This window comes from Schistocerca serialis, chromosome 6 (genome assembly GCF_023864345.2).
Source record: "Schistocerca serialis cubense isolate TAMUIC-IGC-003099 chromosome 6, iqSchSeri2.2, whole genome shotgun sequence".
NCBI lineage: Eukaryota > Metazoa > Arthropoda > Insecta > Orthoptera > Acrididae > Schistocerca > Schistocerca serialis.
In genome coordinates, this window is record NC_064643.1 from 540,043,830 (window position 1) to 540,069,829 (window position 26,000).

The 26,000-nt window shown below is 44.9% G+C and overlaps 1 protein-coding gene across 1 annotated transcript in view; it reads left to right on the forward strand.

Annotated features, from left to right (window-relative positions):
• Nucleotides 1-426: 426 nt before the first annotated feature.
• Nucleotides 427-26,000, forward strand: part of LOC126484971 (neural-cadherin-like) — a 234,410-nt gene continuing 208,836 nt past the window's right edge. The window contains exon 1 of the mRNA XM_050108575.1: nucleotides 427-1,139. The gene's annotated coding sequence lies outside the window, so the exon portion shown is untranslated. The remainder of the gene's footprint in view (nucleotides 1,140-26,000) is intronic.

Consider the following 26,000-nt stretch of genomic DNA (forward strand, 5'->3'; position numbering starts at 1 on the left):
CATAGCTGAGTAAGGTGTTGCACGCCTGGCGGCCAGGCAACTATATTCGCAAATTGGACGGCTTTGACCTTTTGAGGAGGTGGTGCAGGCAGCAGGAGCGAGGCGCGCGGAAGAGAGAGAGACGGAGAGAGAAAGGAATGGTGCAAGTGCGATGGTGAGTGGAACGTAGTGGTGAACAGGTGCGACAGGGAGAGAGAGGCTCATGGCCGACGACGGGAACAGCCGAACGGCCGTCATTAGGAGAGCGAGCCGGCCGGCGGAGGCAGCCGAACGCGGCACGACGGCCGCCGACGTTCCGGGACGCCGCAGTATCGACCGGCCGAGCGCGGGCCAGCGCCAGCTTCCGCCTGCGGCCACGGGCGGCGCTGCCTGCGCGTAGTACGACCGGCCCAGCGAGGGGCCGTCACTTCGCCGCCAGACGTGTCTGGCGTCAGTCCCCGGCGGAAGAGGCGGGCGGCAGCGTCTGCCGTAGTGACAGAGGGGAAGTGCCCCTCCCGCGTGTGTACTACTGCTTGTGCGCGGCACGTGCGCGCGGCGCGTGTTGTTTTCGCAGTGGTGCCTGCGAGCTGTGCGTGTGTGTACGCCGGGACTGAGAGGGGAGAGAGGCGAAGGCAGGAGGAGGCTGGAGCAGAGGAGAGCGTCGCCGTCGTCTGCTAGAGGCCTGCGCTTCCCTGCCGTGCTCTGCTGCCGCAGTCGCCCTCATCGCACGTGTCCTTATTGATCTCCGCTCGCACGTTTTTCGACTGCCGTGTCACTGGATCCCTATTCAGTCATCCTATTTCCACAAAGGACGAATCTTCCGTGACCTCCCTCTTTATCTCTCTCTCACTCTCTCTCTCCCGCATCGATTTGCGTGGTACTGTAGACCATAGCTACTGGCGGCGCACTTTGACCTTTGCACGTCGGTTCATCGGCAGCGCTCAGTTTTACGGACACGGTACTGTCCGAGGCGAGTAAGACGTGCCGCGCACGAGGGCTCGCGTAGCGCCGAGCTGCTAGGACGCAACGCGACGCGGAAGCGAGCGTCTGCAGTGGGTGATCCGCGGCAGGCACTCAGCCTGGGTCTAACCCCGCCCTCCAAGACGTCCACTTCCAACACCCTCCGGCGTCGCCGGCGTTAAAATCCTCACCTCTGCAAGGTAAGAGGGGCGACCTGCATGCATCATCCAAAAAGAGGAGTCACACAGCAAACGAAATACATCTCATTTCTAGCTTAGTTCTCGAAAATATATCTTTTTCATTGGACAAATCCTAAGTTAAGGATGCCTGAGAGGCGCCAGAAACGAAGGGCTGCACATAAGCCATGAACAACTGTGCGTAATAACACGTTCGCTCAACATTAAAATCTTTAGCGTTACCAAAATTCGCAATGTATGTTGATGCTATTATAGTTTCGAATGTTATACCCTGGAGCATCAATGGAATATTTTTAGCACACGCTTCTATTTGCACTACACGCGGGTAATACGCTATTCTCTTACTCAAGTTGATTAAGTTTACACTTGATGAACTTTAAATATCTTGTGTAAGGAAATTTTAGAGGTATTTATGGATGCAATTTTCTGGAAAATTTCGTATAGAACTACGTTAAAAGTACAAGCCAGTAAGGTTTCGGAAAAATTTTCTTTAACTGAAAAGCAGAAAATTTGACAGTAGTGGGTGCTTGCCTAAGGTTGCCATTTCCTACGCGTTCCAAAATTAAAAAGAAAAAACGAATGTTGTAAATATAAATCACGAATGATCCTAGCCTACAGACGGTGACAGACCGAAAAACGAAACGAGTTACTAAACAGGAGACTGTGAACCACAAATCTCATAAACAGAAAACGAAATAAATAAATATAAAATGGTTTGCCTGAACGGCCTAAAACAATTTTCCAAATGCAGTGACATTGGTTTACTTTGGAATCGCTTCCGGATGACGAATGCAAGTCTAGTGTCCTAGTATTGAGAACTTCCTCTTCAGATTAATGGCTAAATGCTTCGGGAAAAGTTTATGCTTTTCCGAACAGGGCAAATGCAGCAACAGTACTGAAATGCAAAGTCTACCTTAATGTCTAGCTTTCGTTAAAACAGTCCACGGGATACGTAGAAAGATGACCTAAGATCTAGTTGGAGGTAAAGGTTTGTCACACATAGAGCTACAAAGAGCGTTTTTTTAAGTACTGAACTAGCGCTGTAACCGTTTATAGCTATAGCTCACTAACATGCAACGACATCCTCTGTGTAGGCCTACTTATCGTTAGAGTCTAAATTTGAAGTTACGATACTGCGAAACGTGATTTACGGACGACTGTATCAAAAATTTAGGTGCTGCTCATTTATGACGTAGCTAACCTACGGAGATACTATCCCACTTGTCCTTTATTAACGCCACTGTCATATAAAACACTATTTAGGGGAACTACCTGAATGCATATCGGATGAGGTAGCAAAGGAAATGTTTTCGAGTTTAATACCTTTTTGTACAACAAAACTCCTTAAAGCCGTGTAAAATGTTTATTCTTGAATTGCTTTCGAGTATTAGCTCAAGATTAGGAAGCACACAGTGGTATTAATCACATCAAGGTAGGTAATACTGACATAACTTAGTAACTGCTTACGTTGCGTTTGTATGACACACACACACACACACACACACACACTTCCAAAGAGAAAACTTAATGAACAGGTGGGATGTTAAGCGTTACAAGTCTGCTTCCATATAGATTACTTGGATGTGGTTCATACCATTGTGAGCCTCCTGGTGATGAGCTAGTTCTCAAATTTCGGTTGGAGAACGGGTATTTTGTATGAAAGACCGATTGAAGGGTAAATATTTTATGCACAGCTTAAAGGTATTTACTTGTCCAAAAAGCTTAGCGCCATACATTCTCAGTGTTCATTTTAATCAGTGCTCATTTACGTTGCTCCCTTCACTCCTCGCAACAAGCTTCTAGAGCTAAAAACGCGTTCAGTACCATCGTATCATTTGTAGTATGTTAGCAGGTACCCAGTCCTGAAATACCATGCAGAAGAACGAATACCGTGTGCAGCTGTCTCTGCACCTGCTGGTCTGTCACTTAGCGTCGTGTTAGGCGTCAGGCGATGTTTAAATGAGTGCGTTAGCCAGAAATTGAGACGGAAGCCAGGCAGAGTCACGAAGCTGACAGACTGAGCCGGCACGTGACCTGGGAGCTGCGCCGCGTCCCAGAATCGCCAGCACAGGCCGGGGCTGCAAGCAGCCGGCGTGTAGTGCCGTACTGTGCTGTAATGCTGCGCCGCAGCCGCTGAGCAGCTGATGCTACGGGGAGGCGATGCCGCTGTCCAGTCGTCATTGACTGCGGGACTTCGCGAGCTTCGCTTCTCCGTACTTTTTCTGCAGGTTCACATTTATAAACAAACATTTCACAAATTAAAACGAGTTTTTCTTGCTCCAATACGCTGCCGCAAAGCAAAAGTGCAACACCCTCAACGACAATGTACAGTGACACACATACCGCAATTTGGATTCCAGAAGGGTTGCTCGACTGAGAATGCTACTTATATATACACTCGTCACATAGTACAAGCCTTAAATAATAATGTAACGCCAGATGGTACTTTTCGTGATATTTCCAAGGCCTCGATTGTGTAGATCACGTCACTCTCTCAGAAAAATTCCAGTTTTATGGAATTGATGGCTTTACGCACAACTGGTTTCAATCGTACTTGACAGAGTGCAAAAGGTTGTGCTGAATAATTCAGACAGTGTCCGAAAGGTTGAAAACTTTACTGACTGCGGTAAAACAAAAATTACGATGGGAATTCCACAGGGTTCAATTTTGGGTCCACTCCTATTCCTTATGCAGGGTGTTACAAAAAGGTACGGCCAAACTTTCAGGAAACATTCCTCACACACAAATAAAGAAAAGATGCTACGTGGACATGTGTCTGGAAACGCTTCATTTCCATGTTAGAGCTCATTTTAGTTTCGTCCACCTACGCTCAATGGAGCATGTTATCATGATTTCATACGGGACACTCTACCTGTGCTGCTAGAACACGTGTCTTTACAAGTACGACACAACATGTGGTTCATGCGCGATGGAGCTCCTGCACATTTCAGTCGAAGTGTTCGTACGCTTCTCAACAACAGATTCGGTGACCGATGGATTGGTAGAGGCGGACCAATTCCATGGCCTCCACGCTCTCCTGACCTCAACCCTCTGGACTTTCATTTATGGGGGCATTTGGAAGCTCTTGTCTACGCAGCCCCGGTACCAAATGTACAGACTCTTCGTGCTCGTATTGTGGACGGCTGTGATACATACCTCATTCTCCAGGGCTGCATCAGCGCATCAGGGATTCCATGCGACGGAGGGTAGATGCATGTATCCTCGCTAACGGAGGACATTCTGAACATTTCCTGTAACAAAGTGTTTGAAGTCACGCTGGTACGTTCTGTTGCTGTGTGTTTCCATTCCATTATTAATGTTATTTGAAGAGAAGTAATAAAATGAGCTCTAACATGGAAAGTAAGCGTTTCCGGACACATGTCCACATAACATATTTTCTTTCTTTGTGTGTGAGGAATGTTTCCTGCAAGTTGGGCCGTACCTTTTTGTAACACCCTGTATAAAGGGTGAATCACCTAAAATTTTGCACTGCAAGTATCGCCGAAGTCGACAGTGCTACTGATGTGCGATTTCACAGAATGGGTTGCAGGACAGGGGCTCGTATTGTTAGCCAATAAACAGATTATAATAATACTTCGAAAGTGTATTTCTTGCGCAAACATACACTTTTTAAATGGAACAATGGATACTGACATTAACAAACAAAAAGTGTAGTAAATTAGAATGTCAGGGTAATCGTTGCATGATTCTAGTGCGAGTCGTTTACGAGAAATCATGCTTTGAAGAATTCCCACACCGACACTTGTACAATAGCTGTGGTAGCACACACTAATGAACAACACAAGTCCAGACAATAACTATGTGAACTGTGACCAGTAACGTTACAATTTACCATCACAGATTTTTTTTTCAAAATGACAACCGGTAGTGGCAATACACGCTTCCTGTCTGGCATGGAACGATTGCTGCACACGTGCTAGCATTTCAGCGAAGCTGTCCGAGCAGGCTGCAGTAATACGTCATTGTATATCATGGAGTGTAGTTGGTATGTCCTTGTAGACAGCGTCTTTCAGCTTTCATCACAGACAAGCGTCAAATCAGCGGAGCGGGCCGGCCAATGTAGACGTCCTCTGCGTCCAATCCAACTGTTGGCAAACAATTCTTGGAGACATGCAATAGTACTTCGAGCATGAAAGGCTAGACAGCCATAATGTTGGTACCACAGGTTCCCCCTAGTCTGCGGAGGAACGTCTTCTAGGAGACTGCGTTGTTTGTGCGCGTTCATTATTATCTCTATGAAGCACTCGCCTATGAGCTAGTGGTTTACTATTCTATACTACACGATTACACTCCGTGGACGCTGACTTTCCTCCTGACGAAGCCAATGAGGATTGTCAACAGACCAATTGTGCATGTTTCGGCGCTTTGCCCGGCCATGATTGGTAAATGCGACTTCATCACTAAACAAAATACGTCACACATCTGGAGTATCCTGTCTTAATGCAGATTCACAGAAGTTAACATGAGTCTCATAGTCGTTTTTATGGCTCAAATGGCTCTGAGCACTATGGGACTCAACTGCTGAGGTCATTAGTCCCCTAGAACTTAGAACTAGTTAAACCTAACTAACCTAAGGACATCACAAACATCCATGCCCGAGGCAGGATTCGAACCTGCGACCGTAGCGGTCTTGCGGTTCCAGACTGCAGCGCCTTTAACCGCACGGCCACTTCGGCCGGCAGTCGTTTTTATGCAGCTCTTGATGGAAAGATAGGGATGGAATCTATGTCGACGACGAATGCGTGGAACACTTGCCCGACTCATTCCACTTCCTCGTGCGATTGTGTAGGAACTAACATGCGGATTAATTACTACAGCAACAAGATCATTAATTTCACACTCTTCTGTCGTCACTTGTTTACTTCTGCTACGTTGTGTAGGTGTTACGCTATTGCCAAGTAACTAGTTGAAGAGTTTGATAAATAACTCCGAGATGGTTGACGTCTATTGGTATATCTTTTCGGATACACCGTACAGGAAAGAACTTCATTCGTCCTACACTCTCCATACACTATGAGGGTGTCGGCCTTTTCTGCACTGCTAAATCCCATCGTCCTACTGCTTGGACTGTCACACGCTGACTAGCCAGTCGCAGTGCACCCGAGGAATACAAAACTACACTGTAAGCAAACATAACAACATGGTACCTAGCAATTATGTAGGTTGAAACTGCACAAACACATGCCATGCGGTCTAGGGTGCCTTCTCACGGTTCGCGCGGCTCCCCCCGTAGGAGGTTAGAGTCCTTCCTCGGGCATGGGTGTGTGTCTCGTCCTTACCGTACGTTAGTTTAAGTTAGATTAAGTAGTATGTAAGCTTAGGAACCGATAACCTCAGCAGTTTGGTAACATAGGATCTTACCAAAAATTTCCAAAGTACGGTATCTCGTAAACAACTCGCACTAGAATCCTGCGACGAACAACATTGACATTCTGCTTTAACCTACTTTTAGTTTTTTAGTGTGAATAAACGTTGTTCCACTTTAAAAAGTGCATGTTTGTACAAAAAATACGTTTTCTAAGTGTTATTGCAATCTGTTTATTGACTAACAATACGAGCCTCCGACTACCAACCAATTTCCATTTCCGTAATATTTGCGATGCAAGTTATAGGCGAGTCACCCTGTAGATAAATGTCCTCCAACTTAACATTCGACAATCAAAACTGGTACGTTTTTCAGACTGTACTAGTGTTACAACAAATCCCATTAGGAAAAAAAAGCAACAGAAAAGGTGGTAAATGATGTTTTCCAACGAATTATTAAGTGGTTCTCTGAAAATGGACTCTCATTAAATTTAGAGAAAGAAACACATTACATTCAGTCCTGAATAACAAATAGAATCATAACAATACTGATATAGCACGTGAGCAAGAGCCAGTAAATATGATTGATAACTCTAAATTTTTGGGTGTACATATTTATGAACAATTAACTACAACTACTTTTGGTCTTCGTATAACTGTTAACCTTGGAAAAAAGAACATATCAGGTTCCCGACATATTTTGCATTTTTACACTCAATAATGTCGTACGGAATAATTTTCTGGGGAACTTTGAAAGAAAATATTTATTGTACAAAACCGAGTAGTAAGAATAATACATGCTGTTCACCTATGTACTTCATGCAGCTACCTCTTCAAGGAGCTAGGCATTTTAAAGGCGCCGTCACAGTGCACATATTCGCTAATGAAATTCGACTTTAATAATCTATCGCAATTTGAGAAGAACAGTGATATACACACCTAAAACACTGTTGTTGTTATTGTTGTGGTCTTCAGTCCAGAGACTGGTTTGAAGCAGCTCTCCGTACTACTATATCCTGTGCAAGCTTCTTCATCTCCCAAAACCTACTGCAACCTACATCCTTCTGAATCTGTTTAGTGTATTCATCTCTAGGTCTCCCTCTACGATTTTTACTCTCCACGATGCCCTCCAGAACTAAATTGATGATGCCACAGAATATGTCCTACCAAGCGATCTCTTCTCATAGTCAAGTTGTGCCACAAATTTCTCTTCTCCCCAATTCTATTCAATACCTCCTCATTATCTTTTGATATTCATGCAAGTGGTTCTCTTTTCTCCAAAAGTCTCTTTAATTTTCCATTAGGCAGAATCAATCTTGCCCCTAGAGATATATGTCTTTACATCCTTACATTTGTCTTCTAGCCGTCCATGCTTAGCCATTTTGCACTTTCTGTCGATCTTATTTTTGAGACGTTTGTATTCCTTTTTGCCTGCTTCATTTACTGCATTTTTGTATTTTCTCCTTTCATCAATTAAATTCAGTATCTCTTCTGTTACCCAAGAATTTCTATTAGCCCTCGTCTTTTTACCTACTTGATCCTCTGCTGCCTTCACTATTTCATCTCTCAAGGCTACCCATTCTTCTTCTACTGTATTTCTTTCACCAATTCTTGTCAATCGTTCCCTAATGCTCTCCCTGAAACTCTCTATAACGTCTGGTTCTGTCAGTTTATCCAGGTCTCATCTACTTAAATTCCCACCTTTTTGCAGTTTCTTCAGTTTTCATCTACAGTCCATAACCAATAGATTGTGGTCAGTCCACATCTGCCCCTGGAAATGTCTTACAATTTAAAACTTGGTTCCTAAATCTCTGTCTTACCATTATATAATCTATCTGAAATCTTTCAGTATTTCCAGGCATCTTCCATGTATACAACCTACTTTCATGATTCTTGAACCAAGTGTTAGCTATGATTAAGTTAAGCTATGTGCAAAATTCTACCAGGCGGCTTCCTCTTTCATTCCTTAGCCTCATTCCATATTCACCTACTACGTTTCCTTCTCTTCCTTTTCCTACTATCGAATTCCAGTCATCCATGACTATTAAATTTTCGTCTCCCTTCACTATCTAAATAATTTCTTTTCTCTCATCATACATTTCATCAATCTCTTCGTCATCTGCGGAGCTAGTTGGCATATAAACTTGTATTACTGCGGTAGGTGTGGGCTTCGTATCTATCTTGGCCACAATAATCCGTTCAGTATGCTGTTTGCAGTTGCTTACCCGCATTCCTAATTTTTTATTCATTATTAAACCTACTCCTGCATTACCCGAATTTGATTTTGTATTTATAACCCTATATTCACCTGACCAGAAGTCTAGTTCCTCCTGCCACCGAACTTCACTAATTCCCACTATATCTAACTTTAACCTATCCATTTCCCTTTTTAAATTTTCTAATCTACCTGCCCGATTAACTTACAACACTAGAGGAAAAAATAACCTTAATTATCTATTGTTAAAACTGTCAGTGGCTCAGGAAGGAGCTCAGTACGCAGCAACAAACATTTTCTATCATTTGCCCAATAACATTAAATTTCCGACAGGTAGTGAAACAAGTTTTAAATCTAATTTAAAAACATTTCTCCTGGACGTCTCCGTCTATTCCACTAACGAACATCTGTCTATGAACTGGCAGCCAGAAAGGGAAAAAATTAAGTGTAATTGCATGATTGGGGCTAATGTTAGTTAATGTTAACACTGATCATGTATACTTAACCTGTAAAATGACTCGTTCTACATCATTTCGATAAAAGAATCGTTCATATGATCTGTGGAACACGTAACGAACTAACACCAGGGAATAATACGTGAGTATCGAGGCGTTGTATCGGCGACCAGATGACGTTCCGTAGGCATGTCTGTGCACCCTCTGTTTTCACTCTGCAGGCAGTAACTGTGCTGAGTTTAGAGGTGAACGGTGTTTGCAAAATTCGTTTTAGGGCTCAACCATGTCTCACCAACAAGTACGTACTCCTGTTGAAGAATTTTAGTCACTTAAAGGTATCGTACTATGCGCCTAAGAGAAATTGCATGAACATTTCGACGGGTAGCTGCACATGTTTCGCACAGTGTATCGGTGGTGTGTCGCTGCTGTCAACAGTGGTCTGTGGGACATTCCCACACTCCTGTAGACCAAGTACTACCAAGTACCACGTCCACGTAGTACAGACGCTGTACGAGCTGTGAGCAGCGATGGCTGACCGAATATCGTTCAAGAACGAAATCCAGACACATGTTGCGTATGCTGTGTCATCGGAGACCATTGGGAATCGCCTAGTTCCAAGAAGGACTGAAATCATGGGTGCCTCTGGCCATATACAGGGTGGTCCATTGATAGTGATCGGGCCAAATATCTCACGAAATAAGCATCAAACGAAAAAACTACAAAGAACGAAACTCGTCTAGCTTGAAGGAGGAAATTATATGGCGCTTTGGTTGGCCCTCTAGATGGCGCTGCCATAGGTCAAACGGATATCAACTGCGTTTTTTAAAATAGGAACCTCCATTTTTTATTACATATTCGTGTAGTACGTAAAGAAATATGAATGTTTTAGTTGGACCACTTTTTAGCTTTGTGATAGATGGCGCTGTAATAGCAACAAACGTATGAATACGTGGTATCACGTAACATTCCGCCAGTGCGGACGGTATTTGCCAAGTGATACATTACCTGTCTTAAAATGGACCGTTTAACAATTGCAGAAAAGGTCGATATCGTGTTGATGTATGGCTATTGTGATCAAAACACCCAACGGGCGTGTGCTATGTATGCTGATCGGTATCCTGGACATCATCCAAGTGTCCGGACCGTTCGCCGGATAGTTACGTTATTTAAGGAAACAGGCAGTATTCAGCCACATGTGAAACGTCAACCACGACCTGCAACAAATGAGGATCCCCAAGTAGGTGTTTTAGCTGCTGTCGTGGCTAATCCGCACATCAGTAGCAGACAAATTGCGCGAGAATCGGGAATCTCAAATACGTCGGTGTTGAGAATGCTACATCAACATCGATTGCACCCGTACCATATTTCTATGCACCAGGAATTCCATGGCGACGACTTTGAACCGTCGTGTACAGTTCTGCTACTGGGCACAAGAGAAATGACGGTACGATGACAAATTTTTTGCACGCGTTCTATTTAGCGACGAAGCGTCATTCACCAACAGCGGTAACGTAAACCAGCATAATATGCACTATTGGGCAACGGAAAATCCACGATGGCTGCGACAAGTGGAACATCAGTGACCGTGGCAGGTTAATGCATGGTGTGGCATTATGGGAGGAAGGATAATAGGCACCCATTTTATCGATGGCAATCTAAATGGTACAATGTATGCTGATTTCCTACGTAATGTTCTACCGTTGTTACTACAAGATGTTTCACTGCATAACAGAAAGGCGATGTACTCCCAACATGATGGATGTCCGGCACACAGCTCGCGTGCGGTTGAAGCGGTATTGAATAGCATATTTCATGACAGGTGGATTGGTCGTCGAAGCACCATACCATGGCCCGCACGTTCACCGGATCTGACGTCCCCAGTTTCTTTCTGTGGGGGAAGTTGAAGGATATTTGCTATCGTGATCCACCGACAACGCCTGACAACATGCGTCAGCGCATTGTCGATGCATGTGCGAACATTACGGAAGGTGAACTACTTGCTGTTGAGAGGAATGTCGTGACACGTATTGCCAAATGCATTGAGGTTGACGGACATCATTTTGAGCATTTATTGCATTAATGTGGTATTTACAGGTAATCACGCTGTAACAGCATACGTTCCCAGAAATGATAAGTTCACAAAGGTACATGTATCACATTGGAACAACCGAAATAAAATGTTCAAACGTACCTTCATTCTGTATTTTAATTTAAAAAACTTACATGTTACCAACAGTTCGTCCAAAATTGTGAGCCGTTTGTTTGTGACTATTACAGCGCCATCTATCACAAAGCGAAAAAGTGGTCCAACTAAAACATTCATATTTCTTTACTTATCTACACGAATATGTAATAAAAAATGGAGGTTCCTATTAAAAAAAACGCAGTTGATATCCGTTTGACCTACGGCAGCGCCATCTAGCGGCCCAACCATAGCACTATCTGGTTTACCCCTTCAAGCTAGACAAGTTTCGTTCTTTGTAGTTTTTTCGTTTGACGCTTATTTCGTCAGATATTAGGCCCGGTCACGATCAATGGACCACCCTATATATTTTCCATAAAAACCCACCGGAGATGCCGTTAATAGCCTACGAGTAAAAAAGACGATCGCGTCTTAAATACAAATTAATATTGATTTGTAGCAATAATAGGCACTAGAATTTACAAAACGAATATTTACACTGTTATAATTACTTCAGAATACAACTGCTGATGTTAGGAACGTAATCTTCAGCAACGCGTTTTCGGAGTCCCTTCATCTGGCTGTATGTGTTAACCCTGGGATAAACATGCACTTAAAAGCGAGGCAAGTAAAAAAGTAAAACAAAAGAAAGTTACTTGAACATGAAGTTCTTGTTTTACTTTAAAAGCTGCAACAGCAGTTTCTCTGCTGTGCTTATCCATGCTACCTGCTTTGTACCGTAGAGTTCCTTTCCTATAGTGGCGATCACCAATAACATCAGCTACTATCAGTTACCTCTCCATGCACTGACTAGTTCAGTAAACCTGTATACAGCTCCAACAGTCACGCTGAGCCATCAGCAATACCGTAACATTCCAATGGTGTTACAAGCGACATGACGAGACAACAAACCAATGCGAAACATCTCACACATACCGTACTGACGTTAACCTTAAAAAAGACCAAAAGACCACTGAAGAAAGCATTACCACTCTCACTCTCTTGTATATTAAGTTCTGTATCAAACATAACACGGTGAACTGTTGTTTCAACTTCTTTAGGTAGGTCAAGGTTTCTTTTTTTCTCCTCTACGTGCATCATCTCTAAATCCTCTTATATGCTTTTTAGGGAGTGACCAGTCTCGGAGTGACCAGTCTCAAATAAGTTTGGCAGCCACCAGTTCACCACTGTTACCCAGCCTAAAAGCGGCTGCACGCTCTCTATATCTTGTCGAAAATTTGTTTTGTGTTTTGATCTCACTGTATCTTATAAACACGTACCTACTCAAATTTTCTTATCTGTTCCCAACTACATGCTTTAAATTATATCTGATTACGTTATTTGCTGTGAATGCCAACAGGACATTGTATGGCCTAAAAACGTTTTCTAGTTTCTGTTCAAATGGTTCTGAGCACTATGGGACTTAACATCTGAGGTCATCAGTCCCCTAGAGCTTAGAAGTACTGAAGCCCAACTAACCTAAGGACATCGCACAATCGCACACATCCATGCCCGAGGGAGGATTCGAACCTGCGACGGTAGCAGTCGCGCGGTGTCGGACTGAAGGGCCTAGAACCGCTCGGCCACAACGGCCGGCCCAGTTTCTGTGAAATTTTCCCATAACACGGTACAATAAGGATCTTTTTAACCTTATCCATTTCCTCTTCTGTGTCTTCTTGCCCTATGAACAAGACGATTCACCATCCTCACTTCATTTCCGTTATTTAATACATTCGGTTTAACAATGTTGAATATATTAACTTCTCCTTTCATAAAGCTTCTAAATACCGCTTCTTCATAAATTTTCGGATGGTAAAGCTGATTACGAATCACCCGTCGTTGTTGACGTTTTGAAGATGTAGGAGGGTGTGATTTGTCTTGCCTCATTACCTCAAGATGCAAACTCGAAATACAACCAATAATTTCGAGCTGTACAATGGAGTCCATTTTCTCGTGGGATTTATTAACTTTACCAACCATTTTATCATTGTTCTCCCCAATTCCACCTATAAGAAACAACGTATTGTCGACACAGCGTTTATAATATGCTACTTTTTTCATTGAAGGATCGTCAGAATTTAAAACATTCTCTTCAATATTGCTAAAAGGAACATCCGCTGTTGTGTCCGAAATGCATGATCCCATAGCCAGCCAAGTTTTATGGCTGTAGTATTTGTTGTTAAATGAAAATAACTGAAATCAGTGGCAAGCTACAGCAGCTCTATAAATTCAGACATTTCCTGTCTCGTGATTTTCTTGAGAAAGCTATTTTCAATAATTTCGATCTCACATACCGCAAACCTGTGTAAAAGTTTTTAATGTCCAGAGCGACTAGTCAGGAGGATACAGTGAACAGCTTATCTTTAATTTCATTAATTGGGGCCACATTGCCTCTTACAGAGTAGCTGTTACCAAAGAAATACTTGTCTCTAAGGAAGCGGTTGAGTAAATTCCAAACATTAGTGGTTGTAGGTTAAGGTGGACTTTTTTTAAAATAAAGGGCGGAGCCCCTCCATGTCCACAACGACATGGTGACGATCACAAAAGTTCTGTTATCACCTACGTATTTGTTAGTTACCAATCGAGGACTTCATAGGATGTGGACCGTGATGTTATCCGTTCGTCTGGGCAGGATTACCCACTAATACGGTCACATCGAGGAGATACATAGTGAACTAAAAGCGAACGAATGGTAGCGCTTTCAAGAGCAGAGGGGGAAAAGGCCAAGGCAGGTGCCAAGGGAAAAAAGCCTCTACGATAATCCGGTCGGGCAGTAAGAGCAGTAGCGGTTTTCTTGCTGTCTGCGACAGATCATGCATGGATGAAGTTTTTAATTTCGGGTATCGTACAATGCTCGGTATCGTTGTCATACCTTAGGTTGTCATGAAGAGCGTCAGTCCTATCGAGGAGGGGTACTGCTGGGCTGGGCGCCTGTGAGTCTCTGGGCCACATGCTGCGTCTGTACCTGCAACAAACCAAGGTCGTTAGATGAGTGCCTGACTGGTCATAAAACGATCGCACTGTGTAAGGGTTTCGGTTGGGTTTGTTTGCGGTTAGTGTGCAATATGGCTTCCCTGCGTTGTGCCGGCCGGTACGGCCGAGCGGTTCTAGGCGCTTCAGTCGGGAACCGCGCGACCGCTACGGTCGTAGGTTCGAATCCTGCCTCGGGCATGGATGTCCTTAGCTTAGTTAGGTTTAAGTAGTTCTAAGTGCTAGGGGACCGATGACCTCAGATGTTAAGTCCCATAGTGCTCAGAGCCATTTGAACCATTTCATTAAAGCCCTGCGTTGCCGGTTGGTCGGTTGGTCTACAGTTGGCAATGCAGTTAGCTTTGCTGTGCTGCAGGAGCTCATGGTGCTGCCCATTGGTTGTTCATTCTTCCTAACAGGGTGAGGCAGTGAAACGGCACGATTTTGTAAAACCACCAAAGATTTATTTACAAGTAAAATCATAATAGTTGAACATGGATCTCAAGTACAAGAGTGGAAATTAAAGATTTAACTTAAAAACAGTCATTTTTTAAATATGGTGTCAGTGAGGTGTCGTCCTTGGTTTTGCACACATTGTCTAAGCCTGAGATGAAATTGTCCCATGACGTTTCGTAGCATCTGTACTGGAATGTTGTTAATTTCCTGTCGAATTCGCTCCTTCAGGTCTTCTTTTGTTCTTGGTGGATTTTCCTGGAAGACTTTGCACTTGAGGTAGCCCCAAAGAAAAAAGTCTGGTGCCGTCAGATCTGGTGAACGGGCAGGCCAGGGGAAATCGCCATTCCTGCTGATTAGACGTCGTGGAAATGCAAGTCTGAGCAATTCCATTGAGACATTAGCAGTATGGCTTGTTGCACCATCTTGCTGGAAGAGTGTTTCAGCATCTGGATCATGTCGATCAATTCCAGGCAGACCAAAAATGGTCAACATGTCAGCATAACGTCCAGAGGTTACCGTCACTGTGTTGCCATCTTCATCTTCAAAAAAATAGGGCCCCACGATTCCACGAGATGACATTGCGCACCAGACTGTTACTTTTTCAGAATGGAGAGGTTTTTCATGAAGTTCGTGCGGGTTATCTGAGGACCAATATCTGAAGTTTTGCTTATTTACGTACCCACTAAGATGAAAGTGGGCTTCATCACTCATCCATAAGTTATGCACTCTTTCTTCATTTCGTTCAATAACGTTAAGCATTGACTGGCAAAAGCGTATACGGTTATTGTAGTCATTAGGTTTAAGGGCTTGCACTACCTGAATTTTGTATGGATGATAGTGAAGGTCACTCTTCAAAATCCGTCTTACTGATCGATTGCTGAGACCAAGTTCTGCGCTGTGCCGTCTCGCGGATTTTCGCGGACTTCGTCCCAACGCTTCGCGCACACGATTAATGTTCTCGGGTGTCCGGATTGTTTTTGTGCTGCCGCCTCTTTTCTTTGTTGTGCTAGCAGTGGCTTCAAAGGTTTTAACCCAAAGGAGAATGGCTTTCCTTGATGGCACGGGAGCCCGTGGCGGCAGGTTGAATTCACGACGAAAGGCGCGTTGAGCACCAACCACACTATCCGCGTTTTTGTAATATGCCTTTACGGCATATGCACGTTGCGCACTCGAGCAACGCTCCATGGCTACTGAAACTTCCACCACTCTAGACGCCCAAGGTCACTTCCCCCACTCTCGCAACCCCCCTCCGCGCCCGACAACCACTATCGAAATCGTGCCGTTTCACTGCCTCATCCTGTAGTAGTGTTTTTGGACAGTTATGTTTCCATCTATGGTTGTGATCGTAGTTTCCCAGGTTAAGGGTGGAAGGATTGTTCGACTATTTCGTTTTCCTGTACAGTCGTGTGGCGAGTTTTTTGAATACTTGATCACAGTCACATTCAACGTTGAAGTTGTAAACGCTCTGGTCTCAAACCACATACCTGTAATACTTACACGGAAGAGACACAGCAGTACAATGAACCACGCAGGGCACTGAAGGACAAGCGTGCGAATTGGGTACTGTTCAAGGAAACGCTTGACAGTCATATCCCAGAGGCTCAAGATATTACGCAAACCGCACAAACTGATGAAGCTGTCGAAGCCCTCACCGTCGCGGTTCAGAGCGCGATATCGGAAGCCATTCCAGTACTCACGCCACAACAACGCTCAGCGGCCCTTCCCCCGCAAATCTAGGGACTGATTTCAATAGGAAACCGTCTCAGGAGATTTTGGCAGCGCGCCAGGCGTCCGCTGTACAAACAGCACATTAACAGGCTCCATGGTATCGTATAGGGAAAAATACAAACATTTAAGACCACATAGTGGGACAACGTAGTGTGGAAACTGGCCCGTCACTTCACCAAGGTGAAACACTAGACATCAACTCTACAAGGACCGAACACACAAGCATACCCAGCTGAGGAAAAGGCTGAACAGCGTCATTCACACCGAATCTGCTCCCTTCCCAACCAACTCTGACTCTTGAAACAGACCAGGAGGTCACACGACTTATTACCCAGCCCACACGCGACGTAATAAGCCGCACTAGCACTCATGAAATCACATGGATCATCTAGCATACACAGCTAGAAAGGCTCCTGGTCCAGATGGCACTCAAAGCCGTGTCCTCCAGGTGTTCACCGATAAATCTATACAGTACCTATCTCACATCAGAATGCTGTCTTACAGAACCAATATTTCACTGACTGCCGGCGGCTGTGGTCGAGCGGTTCTAGGCGCTTCAGTCCGGAACCGCGCTGTTGCTACGGTCACAGGCTCGAATCCTGCCTCGGGCATGGATGTATTTAATGTCCTTAGCTTAGATAGGTTTATGCAGTTCTAAGTCTAGGGGACTGATGACCTCAGATGTTAAGTCCCGTAGTGTTTAGAGCCATTTGAACCATTTTTGAACTTCACTGACTACTGGAATTTGGCCAAGGTCCTGATGTTCATGAAACCAGGGAAAGCCCGCAAAATTACCAACCCATCAGCCTGCTGTGCTCGCTCAGCATAGTTGTTGAGAATGTAATTCTCAAACGTCTCACTAGGCACTGTATCACCAGTAACACCCTGAGGCCAGAGGAATTCGGATTCAGGAATCACCACTCCACTACACTAAACGCCTCTCTGTGCTGAAGCATATAACACAGGCAGCTACAACACCAACAAAGCTACAGCGGCTGTGTTCCTGGACATCGACATAACCTTTTATCGTCTGTGGTACAACGGTCTCACTCTCAAACACAGTGATACTGGTTCCCACGACGGACTCATAAGTTCCATACACTCATATCTCACCAACAGATGCTTCTACACTGACGTTCAGGGCAAACAGTCAACACAAGCGGTAGTAACCCAAGGCAGTACCCTAGGGCCTCTCTTATTTAACCTCTACATCAATGGCTTCGCAGGTACACAAAACACGATGGTAGTCATCTACGCAGATGACACAGCCATCCTAGCGCAAGACTGGAAACCGTTAAACGTTAACTCACTATTACAGAGCTGCCGAGCCTTGGATGGAACGATGGCGTGTTAAAATAAACGTCGACAAGTGTGAGGCTGTTCGCTTCACACGCATACTGAAACATCTCCACAAACACCACTGCAGACGAATAACACTAAACACACGTCCAATACGTTTCTGTAAGGAAATCAGATGCCTCGGTATCTAGATGGACGAGAAACTTACATGGGGGGACCACACTGAATATGCTACCAACCGAGTTAAATACAAGACTCAAACAGCTTTACACTATTCTCAACAGGCAAAGTAGACTGAATAGGAGGGTGTCAAGGTCGAGGTACAACAACACTAACTACATCACTGATGACGTATGCAGCTCCAGTCTGCGGATACGCGGCTCCAAGACGTCTGCGCCGACTGCAGATCATGTAGAAAAAAGAGCTACGTATCACAAACAACGCTCCACGATACACAAACTCCATGGACCTTCACACAGAGGATAAGGATACGACTGTCAGGCGTTTCCTTGAACAGTGCCTAATTCGAGGGCTTGTAGTTCAGTATCCTGCGTGGTTCATCGTAGTGCTGCGTCTCTTCCGTGTGAAGTACGAGGGGAGTTTGAAAAGCCAGTGCAAAAATAAAAACTACTTACATGTTTGGTATAAACCTTTTTCATTTTCCGACATAATCTTCTTTTGGACTTATACACTTCGTCCCTTCCGAATAATAGGAGTTGTCCAAGTCTGCAAAATAGCTATTAGTTGCTGCAATCACCTCTTCGTTTGAATAAAACCTTTGTCCCGCCAGCCATTTCTTAAAATTCCGGAACAAATAGAAATCCGAGGGAGCCAAGTCTGGAGAATAGGTGGGATGTAAAACGAGTTGGAATCCTACTTCCATTAGTTTTGGGACCACAGCTGCTGAGGTGTGTGCTGGTGCATTGTCGTGATGGAAAATGACTGTTTTGCGGTTCAATTGCTGGCGTTTTTCTTGCAGCTCGCTTTTCAAACGGTCCAATAACGATGAATAATATGCACCTGTAATAGTTTTACCCTTTTCCAGATAGTTGATGAGGATTATCCCTTGCGAATCCCAAAAGACAGTCGTCATAACCTTTTCGGCCGAAGGAATGGCCTTCGCTTTTTTTTGGTGCAGATTCTCCATTGGTAACTCATTGTTTAGATTGTTTTTTGGTCTCAGGAGTATAGTAATGTACCCATGTTGCATCCACAGTGAAGAAACTACGCTTAAAGTTCTGCGGATTCTTCCTGAACAGCTGCAAACAATCCTTGCAACACTTCACACGATTCCGTTTTTGGTCAAGCGTGAGCAATCGCGGAACCCATCTTGCGGATAGCTTTGTCATATACAAATGTTTATGCAAAATATTATCTACCCGTTCATTCGAAATGCCCACAGCACTAGAAATCTCACGCATATTAACCCTTCTGTCATCATCACCATATCATGGATTTTATCAATGATTTCTGGAGTCGTAAGGTTCAGCATCACTTTTCCCATATGGCCAATCCGAGAATTTTGAAACCACTTATAAACTGTTCTAATTGAAAGTGCAGAGTTATCGTAATGTTTATCAAGCTTCTCTTTAATCTCCTGATGCGTTTTGCCTTTCATAAAGTAATGTTTAATCACCACACGAAATTCTTTTTCGTCCATTTTTTGACATTCACTCGACTTCCTCGATTCACAAGAATGCCAAACACAAAGAAATAGACCAATATGGGTGAAACTTGGCGTGCGTTCTTTCCAAAGATGTACTAACTAAACATGTCCTCGATACGCGCCGATGGTGCCATCTCTCGGACTTTGTATGGACTTTTCAAACGCCCCTCATATTACAGGGGTGTATTTCGAGGCCAGAGCGTTTACAACTTCAATGCTGAGTGTAACTGTGATTCCGCTGATGAGGGTCATGGCTGTCACGTCTGGTCTGTATTCCCTGGGGTAGAATATGTCCGTCGGCTCAGTCGGCGCTATTGTACTGTATTTTCGACATAGCGCGAGTTCGTACAGTTTTTTGCCGTTGGCATTTCGTATGCGTGAATTCCAGTGGGTTTGTTTAGAGTTAAGATTTCCTGTGGTGCTGTGTTGAGTTTTGTGCTGATATCGCGTAGTCTGATGTTACCGCGAGGATTGTTTACAGATGTGTTGGCTCCGATGAACTAGACCCTGACGGCGTCTGATCTTTTAAGTGCTGGGGCCTCGATGTTTGTGTGTTGTATGGTAACTGCCTTTCCACCCGCAGCCGCGCCGTCCGATCGGTCGGTACGGTAGACGCAAAGGCTAGGAAGCGTAGTTGTTTGTGTGGCTGGAGTTTAGTTTCGTTCACGTGAGCGATCCGGATTTCCTTCTCCTCGATGAACGCGATTACTTCACCCTTTTGTTAATGATCCCGTCTGCATTCCAGAACAGGATCTGCGTCAGTGTATCGTTGTTTGCGTGTTGGGACGGTTGTTGTGTATTATACATGGAAGAGTGTAGGCAGTGTGATGAGAGCTGACTGTATCGCAGCCAAGCGCTGGCCGGGAGCTGCCGCGAAGTGCTGTGTGCCTTGTGTGATGACGAAGTTTAAGGCTTTCTGGACGATCTTAACTCACTTGTGAGTGGGGAATAGTGTCTACACTCCTCCACCTATTGTTATGAGGATTTTGTTATGTCGGTCGCTGTGATGGCTGTAGTACTGGTGGCGTTCTGGATGGTTTGGCTTGAGAGTTCGTGTTTTGTGGTTCGACTTCGTCTTTGACTGTGTGCCTGAGTTTGCTTGTTTCGTTGTTGGTTTCTTTATTGTGCTGCGAAAGTGTTTCCCTTTTTGTTTTTTTGGGTTCCTTTACTTCCTTCCCTGGGCTTTTGGTGGCCCGTGTGTTGGTGGTGTGTCTTCTGTGACTGACGCCATCGGAGTCGAATAGGAGTCGTTTTGGGTGACTGATGTTGGTACAGGCGCGGGAGTGGTGTCAGTCGGTGTGTGTTTGTTGTGGTTCTGTTGCTGGGGAAGTGTTTTGTGTGTATGTGGATCTCTAGGCGTTCTCGCCCTTTCCCCTACCACTTAAAAAGCCAGCAAAGGATATTCCACTCCTCACCAGGCGGGGGAGGGGGGGCTTGGAGCTGTTCTAGCTGCCGCTTTGGCGTTTTTACGCCACAGAGCTTCTTTTTATTCGTCTCCCGCTCTGTATTTCGCCACATAGGCTCTACTATAGTTGGCGTATTTTATAATTATCCCTGGTTTGCAGCGTTGTGCTGTGTGGTGGTGGTGGTAAGTTCCTGTGAGACCAAACTGCTGAGTTCATCTTACACACTACTTAATCTAACTTAAACTAACGTACGGTAAGGACAACAGACACGCACATGCTCGAGGGAGGACTCGGAACTCCGACTGGGGGAAGCCGCGCGAACCGTGGCAAGGCCCAGAACTCGGGGCTACCCACCGCGGCTGTGCTGTGTGGTTGCTAGCGCGTTTGCGGTATCGATGTGCCAGGCCACATCGTGTGGCCGCATGGCCAAACCACTGGCGACGGTGACATTGTCGGGGGGCAAGCAGTGGTGTGTATATTTCTACCACTACGACCATATGAAGGAGGATCGGGAGTGAGCCGTATCGGCTAGCTCGACAAGGTTGTTTGGTTGTTCCCCGTGTGTGAAGTAATCATGGATTCGGCTCACGCTCACGCAATCCCAGCCGAGGGCAGATATTTCTTCCTGAAGCATGTCGTTAGGGTTTGTAATATCGACTCCTATCACGGCATTCATTTGTATCTTTTCATCTGAGGTCCTGTATATGTGGTGCTGAACTCCCTCAGCGTTGAGGAAGTTGAGAAGGTTTGTGTAATCAGATTTGTTTCCCACGTACAGTCATGCGTGGTATCCTGAGAGTTTAGTGCGGTGTGTGGTGGGGGAATGTTTTTCTGGAAATTGTTTGTTTAGCTTGCTGAGGCAAGTATAGTTGCGTATTATGAGCGATGCGAAGCCGGTCGCCGGCCGTGATGGCCGTGCGGTTCTAGACACTTCAGTCCGGAACCGCGTGACTACTACGGTCGCAGGTTCGAATCCTGCCTCAGGCATGGATGTGTGTGATGTCCTTAGGTTAGTTAGGTTTAAGTAGTTCTAAGTTCTAGGGGACTGATGACCTCAGAAGTATGAGTCCCGTAGTGCTCAGAACCATTTGAACAATTTTTTTTTAAACCGGTCAGTGATGTGTTTTTTCGCATAGCTGCTTGGGTGGAGCCGTGTTGGTTAGCTGCTCCAGTGTTGTTTGTGGAGCTCCTTTTGTTGATGGTACTGTACTTGTAACTGTGTAGCTGGTGTTGGACTTTGTGGACTCATATGTATGTGTGTATTCTTTGTGTTTGCGTCTAGGAACTGCCAAGGTCCGTCGTTGACGTCTTGATGTTTCTCTGAGGTCCCCAGATTCTGCTCTTTCGACTCGGGGGCCGCAGCAGCGATAGTGACATGTTTAGTGTGACAGCTGGTTGCGTGTGTGGTGTCGGTGTTTTTGTTTGTGATTTGTCGCCTCCGCCTGTCAGTGGTTCGATGAGCTCCTTCTCTCGCTAGGCCCATGCCGCCTGATGCGCGGCAGTGAGGTCTTGCTCCAGTTGGGTCATCCCCTCCAGATGGGCGGTGCGCGGGACGGAAACGTCGATGGGAACAGTCGCCACCTCCGCCTCTTGTGCTGCAGCCTTGCTGCGGATCATTGGGAGGGATATGCAGGAATATCGACCATCTTCCCTGGAAAAGGAGTTTTTACTGAGGCAGGGTTGTGAGTGCACACAGTTTTGCTTTTCTTCGAAAACGACAATTTTGATTTTTCGTCAGAATACGAAATATTTTGTGTGCCTATAGAAGAGGGCTGTCCCTACGCACTTCTCTTGCGTGAAGTGCAGTGTGCGGCGCAAGAGATCGCGGGAGGAAGAGAGCGGCCTACAATGCGCGGGGTTATCGGACGTGACCGGGCCTCTGGCATTGAAATACACTAACAAAGAACGGGTGAGCTCCGCTGGCGAGTTTTGCAACCGAAGTCTCGGAAACTTTGTGCCAGAGCTCTTGCCGCTTAGTGCTGGGAAGCGTTCGGCGATGTCCGTTGTTCGAGGCGCTCCGAAGAGCGTCCTCTGGCTGCTACGCCGTTTTCAGATTATTTACGACTCAAGTGTCCTCTGACAGCTACGCCGGTTGCAGAGATCAGGCGTCCGCTTGGGGCAACTGCTCAGCTGCGAATGATGGACAATATTGGAACATCTATATACTTGCTGCCGAAAATGGTCACCCCAAGCAAAATTGTCAAATTTTTAGTTCGTCTTTCAAATATTTGTATAGCTTAAGCACTACTCCCCAGAATTATGTACGATCTTAATACGTCTAAAAAAAAAGTCATTCTTTAGCTCCAAAGAACGCAGACACGTTATGTTTCTGATCTTCATGTACATGAGCCGCCGGGGTGCCCGAATGGTTCTAGGCGCTACAGTCTGGAATCGCGCGACCGCTACGGTCGCAGGTTCGAATCCTGCCTCGGGCATGGATGTGTGTGATGTCCTTAGGTTAGTTAGGTTTAAGTAGTTCTAAGTTCTAGGGGACTGATGACCTGAGAAGTTAAGTACCATAGTGCTCAGAGCCATCTGAACCTTTTTTTTTTTCATGTACACGTACACTCCGCAAGCAACATTGCGTTATGTGGAGGAGGTTACTTTTGGCGCTAGTAACGCATCCCGCTTTTCTGGCCTGTTCGTGAATTGTGCATCGGAGTCAGGAAGCTTGAGTATGAGCTCTACTTGTTCCGATTGGCTAGACGCGGTCATTTCCTAGATGTGTGTGAAAGGAAGTATTGTGGTGCCTACCTCCGCGTATTAAGCGTATCACGTCGGCATTTTAAGTGTGTTTCTCTGCTTGATGCACATCTCTTGTAGCGCCTGCCGCTAGCATTTTTATGAGCGTCTCTGTATCACACTCGGGCTTAATAAATAATACCGTGACGAAACGCTCTTCGTTGAATCTTAAATCTTTTGTTAATACAGCCTGGCAAGGCTCGCAGACTGATGATCAACACTAAAAATACATCCAGCAAATGTTTCTCATGTCTCTTCCTTCGTGCACAGATTACATTTCCTTAAAATTCGTCCAAAAGTGTCACCTTTTCCCACAATCAGGTTGATGCCGTCATTGCACTTTACTCGGTAACAGTATTGCCCGTGGAAGGTTCAAGGTTCGAGTCCCAGTCCAGCACACAGTTTCGGTCTGCCAGGAAGAATTACAGCAGCACACACTTCGCTACAGAGTGACCGTTCATTCTGGAAAGAATCCCCTAAGCTGTGCTTAAGCCATTTTTGGGGAATATCTTTTCTTCCAGAAGCGCTACTCCAGCGAAATATGGGCGAGAGCTTCTGTAAAGCTGGAAAGTAGGAGAGAGCACTGTGATGAGTGTTTGCACAGTGTCGTGTTGAGTTTGTGTTGTAGCGGATGAAAGGAAAGGTTAATGTGAAACCCGATGCCAGCATATAGCCTATTCCTCTCTCATAGCACTAAGGGGCCCGCCGAGCTTATAGTCCCACCACGACAGACGGATCATCGCCAACAATCTGACATGTTCTCACGTCATGAGACACTGCGGAGGTATTTGGACTTTAATCCAGGACATTGGCGCAAAAAATGGTGATTTGCCATGTCCCTTCTCCCCTTGTCAGCCAAACATTGGCACTGAATGTGTCACCCACCACCAGGTTTCGAAACGAATTACTTTCCACTCTAGCGCCACCACAGAGGTGTGCGTTCACGACCTCGAGTACTTTAGACTGTGGTCAATGACAAAATCCGCTATAGGTGAAAAAAAATATTTATTTCTAAAAAGGAAAGCACTACCCGTTTTCAGTACATACGTCCCATCTTCAGGTGCAATTAAAATGTGAGTCCACTAAGGATACACAACTAACGTTAAAATAGTTTAATTGTGTTAAAACAGTTCATCCCTGGTAAAAAATATGCAAGTGAATATTCTCTTAAATCCTAGGTTTGCCAGAAAGCCTCTAGCAGAGGAGGACAACGGTCCAGGCTTCGCGGTGCGCCCCACATGGATCGGCATGAAGACAGATAGGCGGTCTCTGTTAGACCAGTTGTTGGCCGGTACATTAATTTTGACTGTCAGATGGCGTGAGTAGTCCATTCGCTAACGCTGCAGGTACACGGCCGCTGCCACCGGAATTTCAACTATCTATTGCGCTTCGTACTGCCCTGATGGGTGTCAATGCAGTCCTGTGTTCGAAAGACCACCTGTCTTCATGAGGATCTATGAGTGGCGCGCTCCTAAGCCTGGACCGTTGTCCCTCGTCTGTGAGATTCATTCTGGCAGGCCCAGGATTGAAGAGGATACTCTATTGCATACTACGTACCAGGGATGCACTATTTAATCTATTTTAATCTTAATTAAGCATCCTTTGTGGACTATTTTAATATGACCTTGAAAACGGGATATTTGCCCTGAAACTAGGTAGTGCTTTCCTTTTTAGAAATAAGTAAATTTTACAACTGTAGCGGATTTATCATTGAAAACGAGTAACAGTTTGGATGTCTTGTCAAGGGAAACGCGTGACTTTACGTTATGTATCATGGTTATAAGTAACCAGCGGCCTTTCATGTTTGATGCGATTTGTTTGATGGAGATTCAAGAGACTAAAGTATAAGATTATTAGTCGGTACGATTTATTATACCGTTAGCTAGTTTTCCAGCCACTGCTGGATCGTCATCAGATGGCGGGTACTACTGGATCATGTGCAGCAAGACGCTAGTTAGGAATGCTGGAGAAAGAAAAATGAGGCTTAAGTTAGCGAAATGTTTACGAAAAGAAAAAAATCGTTATGTTCTGGAAAATTTACAGTGCACTGTCTCGTGGGATCCATCAAAAGTTAATTCCAACAAAGTTCAATTCGGTCATCTCTCTCTCTCTCTCACACACACACACACACACACAGACACACACACACACACACACACAGACACACACACACACAGTATTTATATGCACTTGGTTTAACTGTACATAAAAATTGAACTTAAGTGCAAAGAATGAAAACGTTAGATGTCACACTTTGCCACACCGTAATCTTTGCCACGAGGTGCATTAAATTACAGAACAGAATATTTACAACCATAGACAATGGAGGCAAGTGATAATTAAAGCTGCAGGTATGTTCATACGATGACAATATACACGTAATATGGATCAAAAAAGTTGCAGGTAAACAAATTGAGAGA